The following is a 5,190-nucleotide window of genomic DNA, read 5'->3' as shown; positions in this document are numbered from 1 at the left end:
GACTAAATTGGCCTCTGTATGTCTGCATATGTGGAAGAATCTTTATTTCCTGTCATTATTTCTTCTGTGTAGTCTTCCTGCGTTTCTTAAGACTTACTGCTGTTCTTAAGATTTTCCTTGTTCTTTCTCTGTGTTTTTTCCCCAGTGTGAGGGGTGCAATGTCATGCCATCACAGTCCTGCCCAGAGAAAATAGGTAGTAATTGCTTCTCAGCCCATTATTACAGCTCTTTAAACAACCTGTAGGTTGTGAATTAATGATTTAAGTGAGACCCTCAGTAAAATCCTCCTATCAGCAGGGGAGGTTGGAATGATTTCCCTGTCTGTGAGTTTCCCTCTCAAGCCTACTCATCTCCTGAGTTATCCCATAGGGGAGATAAGAAATTGCAGTCTACACTGGCATTACCACCTGAGATATGGCACAGGAAAATGTCCGTGGAAGAGATGGGATTTATCCATCATGGACATGCTTCTCCTACAGCAGTAGACATGGACCTCAGGCAGTTCACAGTCTCCATCCTTGGAGGTTTCAGAGACCCACCTGGATAAAACTCTTGAGCAATGTGCTTTGATCTCATGGCTCACCCTGCTTTTGGTTGGACAAGAGACCACCCAAGGTCCCTTCCATCCTGAATTATCCTGAAATTCTATATTTGGGACAGAAGATATAGATATAAAACAACATGAGAGAGTCTGACAAATAGGAAGAAAGAAGGAGGAGGGTCTGGGTCAAGAAGATGGGCTTGTGAGCTTTTCGCTGCATTTGGTCACTTCCCGCTTCTGAGTGCAGCACACTATGAAAGGATCCTTCAGACCCACATCTTCTGAGGCATTTTGTCATCTATTTTCCATTGAAAGCAGTATTTCTGAAGAGCTGGACTTGTTTCTCTCTGCTTGTATCAATGTCACAGTGGTAATATTCGGACACCTACAGTGTCCGTAAAGGTGGGGGGCAGAGTAAATGGACAGTGAGAAAGATGGGAGGCTTTAGGATCTGTATATCTCACAGGTGCAACAGGATGTCCCAGCACTTTAGAGGTCTGATCCACCTTTGACAATATATCTAGCAACCTAAAAATATCAGAGGAAGGTACTGAATCTGAAATGAGCCACATGATTCTGGATTTGACTTTATGCCTTTAATTTTCAGACCTAGAAAGTGGGGTAGTGCGGGATATGGGATATGTGTATCTCCTTGATATTGTTGCTATGAGTCTCTCGTAACCAGAGACCATAGAAAGGATACATGAATAATCTACTTAGGTGTCCAGTGTTCCTGGTGATATTTTATACCTCAGAGGTCATGCTGTATGTTCTGTCCAAGATAAGCTGGCAGGTACCAGTTCTCAAATGATGTACTTGGAAGAAAAAGCCAGCAGTTGCCTGAAATGCGCATGAAGGAGCTGGTTTAGGCAAAGGATTTGTTTTAAAATATTCCAGGAAGAGTGCCCAAAGCCATAGGATTGATTTCTGAGAAACCTCTAGCACCCTTCAGCACCCTTTAAACGCAGCTATGTACTTATTTAATGTGAAGCGCATAACTTTGGCAGCCAAATTTATTTTTGCCTGAAGACTGTTTTAATTAATGCTAGCAAGTCATTCTAACTACAGAAGGAAGAGTACAATCGCTTTCATCTTAATCTTTCTCTCTTTAATTAGAGATTGGCCTGAAACCAAGCCGGAAGCCCACACATCTTCACACCCACACATACTGGGACAAAGCCATTACTGAATTATATGCTATATTTGTCTGTCTGTACACAATACATACAGTGATGGCGGTGACACTTGTGAAGCTGCTCTGTGTCTTCAAAGCTGTACAACTTGTTCCCATGCCTCTCTATCAGAAGTTCAGGTCACAGGTTCAAAATCTGAGTTTGGATTCCAAGACCAGTATCTACAGATGAGTCCATTACTCAGCCTCTAAATCAGAACTGAATTCAGACCCAATCAAGTCTTAAACTAAGCCTTAGTTCAGGACCAAGTATCATACCAATGGGAATGACAGCAGTGGTGGTTGGGCACTTGGTGGAACCATACTTACTGAAAAGCTAAACAGAAAATGAGTAATGCAACAGTTAATAGAGAAATGAGAGAAGAGTATCAAAGGTGCCTGGACTGACAAAACTGGAAAAAGACCAGATAGTTGAAAGCTAGTGCTAGCGAAAGGAAGTTAGCAGATTTCTCTCTGACCAAGAGGCAGCTGTCACAAATCACAACAAAATAATTTCTTATCTGAGGGACATTACATAGAACTTCTCCAGGAGAGTGGTTCAGCATTGGAACAGATTGCTCAGAGAGGTTGTGTGTCTCTTTCAAGATTTCCAAAATCCAACAGGATTCTCCAAGCAACTTGATCTAACGTAGAGGGTAGCCCTGCTAGCTGGTCTCCCAGGGTCCCTCCAATCTACCTTTTCCAATGACTCTAGGAGAGTTCAGTAGTTTGTGAGCAGGAGACCACACCTGGCAGTACCATGTGAAATAGCCATTGTATTTCTCTTGCCTGAAGTATCACAGAAGACTTCATCTTATTGTCACAGGCAATTGTCCACCAATTCCCTACATTCACGCTGGATTCTGTTCTCTTTTTGGTGTCTTCTCTGCTATTTGCTGCCTTGGGGTATTTTGCTGGTTTCAGTGAACCTAAGCCATTAACCAGTGAGCTAGAGGAGGACAGGGTCAAAGGTCTATTTTCTCAATTTAGCAAGCCAAATAGTGAATCTACACTCAGCTCAGGCTGAACATGGACAAGACATGGGGAGAGTGCTTCAATGGGGAGTAACAGGATGCATCCAAAATCAGATGTTGGGCATGAGGAAACATTTCCTTGACAGGTCTGGCCCAGACATCACATGTGGAGTTAGGTATCCTTGTGCTATCAGCTGATACGTTTCAGACATATGTGCTGAACAGAAGGGTCCCTATCCCTTGCTATCTCTTGATGCTAATTTGCTTGTGTAGATATATATCTTTGCTCTTTCTTTCACTATGCGTATAAATTATATATATTTCCATGCAACAAATATGAAATGCTTCCACTGCTGTCTGGGGCACCTCCCTGTGCTCGCCAACTCATGGCATCTGATTAATTGTGATTCCTCTAATTATATCTTTTTATAATGAGGAATGATAATCCTTGGTTTTGTTATGTCTTCCAGTTTTAATAAGACCATAATAAGGAATATTATTTTTCTTGTCCTCCTGCCTATTTAAACTACAAATTTTGGGTGAGGAGTGGTACCTGGGGTGGTGGTCATCAGGGCAGCATGTAGTGCTGAATAAGCTCAGTGGACTCTGTTTTGAGCTGTCCCTTCTCCGTATCCATATTTGTTCATTTTCACCTGAATTGTAATAGGATCAGCATATGGGTTTTAGAAGTCGTCTGACATCACCAGTCCTCTCCGTGCACCTGCCTGCTGGCTGATAAGATTACAGCTTTTTTCCACTCTGCTGCTTAGTGCATGATAATAGGCATTTCATCATCCCATTACACTAAAGCATAAGAAGATGTGCTCTGGGTCGGATCAAAGATTCAGCCATCCTAATCCCAAAACGGAGCAATTCTAAACACTTGAGAGAGAGCAGAAGAAACAGGGTGAGTGTTCAAAAGCAGTAGAGTGGTCATTCCTTGCTGGACATTTCCATGTACTGGAAATTGCCTACTCATAAACCAGAGGTTGCTGAGGGTTGATGTTTTTATCATCTCCCAGTGGCTCCAGCCTCCTTCACGGGCATGGGGGACTTGCAGCAATGACTTCCACAGTGCCAATGGGTAAAATAACCTGCAAACAAGCCCACTTCTCCATTTGCACTCAGTGTTCAGACCGCTCTCCATTATCCATGCAATATCCTGCTGTGTGGTTAATGCAATATCCCATCACCCAAAAAAAGGACCACTGAAGCCTTTGTAGACCTGGCTCAGTGACTAGCACACTCACCCAGGGAACCTGCCTCAAGGATTCACTCAGAAGCAGGCTTTCTTAGACAAGTTACACGGTCTCACAGAAGAAATGGCTCTTCCTTCTCTTACCAGAGGTAATGAGGAAAAATGCACTAAATTCTGAGGTATGCTGCAGCAGCAGGGGCCATACAGGTCCAGCCATTATAGGATATGCCGTGAAAAATTATTTTAAGTTTATTTTTAAAGGAAATCTTAGCTAAGTATCTCTATCTGATTGAAGGAAACCATAAACTCTGGGAAGGAAAGAGGAGAGCTGTACAATGGGCAGTGGGACCCTCACTGCTGGGGAGACTCAGCCCCGGGCTGGCAGGGACCTGCGTGGGGACTGAGCGGGGAGCAGCACCCCCCCGAGAGCAGTAAGCTTGTTAAACAGCACATGCTGTACTCCATGCTAGCAGGAGTTTGCATAACCCTCCAAAACTCTCGAGCCTGGGATCTTCGAAATAATTGCCACATTTATCTGTATATAAGTACACAAACATGCCACCTAGCCTTCCTCGACCCCATAAAGCTGTGTCAGCAGTGAAGTCAGAGAGCATTGTTTGTTTCTTCAAGGGTTAAAAAAATAATCCACTGTCACTGCCAAGAGGAGGCAGAACTAAACAGGCAGCAAAGAGCCTGAGCCAGGGGCATAAAGCTGCATCCATCATCGAAATGGGCTGTGACGAGAGCGTATGCATACAGAGAGAGAGAGAAAGAGAGGGCGTTTTGTTTGGGTAGCTAATGTTCTCTGGATGAGGAGGGAGAAATTCTCCTTTGCTTTCTTAATGCCACTCTAAATATTTACAACGAGTTCCTGGCCAGCTGGAGAGGCAGCAATGGCAGCAAGCAAGGATGGGAGGGCGTGTTCTGCCCAGCACCATCCTCCAGCTCAGCCTCTGCTCGAGGAGAAGGAAGAGGCTGCCTGACAGTGACCCATCAAGGCAACCCGGTGCTCCTCCCCTTCACCTCCCTCACCTCAGCAGATGGATCATGCTGGGAGAGATGCCACAGCCTCCAGGAAGGCCTACTCCAGTTTGATGCTGACACAGGGCCTTCTGGGTTTCAACAGCCTTTGGTGCTCAACAGACCCTTGGGACTCAAGAGCCCTTGGGGCTCAACAGGCCTTTGACCTCACTGGGCCATCATTGGGCTCCTTGATGAACCCTCTGGGAAAGGACTGTGTATGGCACAGCCTGTGATGAAAGCTGTTGTTTTTAGAGGACCAGCCCCTCTGTCCCTGCAGCTTGTT

The sequence above is a fragment of the Gallus gallus genome, chromosome 2, assembly GCF_016699485.2.
Source record: "Gallus gallus isolate bGalGal1 chromosome 2, bGalGal1.mat.broiler.GRCg7b, whole genome shotgun sequence".
NCBI lineage: Eukaryota > Metazoa > Chordata > Aves > Galliformes > Phasianidae > Gallus > Gallus gallus.
This window is presented reverse-complemented; position numbering follows the sequence as displayed.